Raw genomic sequence first — 201 nt, forward strand, 5'->3', positions numbered from 1 at the left:
CCCTACTGCTTCCTACAGAGCACTTATAGCTCTCCTGTAGCCACCCCAAGGGCCCTCGTAGCCCTCCTAAAGCACCTTATAGTCCCCCTGTATCCCCCCACAGCACCACTATAGCTCCCTCTGTAACCCCCTATGGGCCCCTCTCGCCACCTGTAGTACCCTATAGCCTCCCACAGGTACCTGTAGCCCCCCCCACAGCAC

The sequence above is a fragment of the Aptenodytes forsteri genome, unplaced genomic scaffold, assembly GCF_000699145.1.
Source record: "Aptenodytes forsteri isolate BGI_AS27 unplaced genomic scaffold, ASM69914v1 Scaffold472, whole genome shotgun sequence".
Taxonomy (NCBI): domain Eukaryota; kingdom Metazoa; phylum Chordata; class Aves; order Sphenisciformes; family Spheniscidae; genus Aptenodytes; species Aptenodytes forsteri.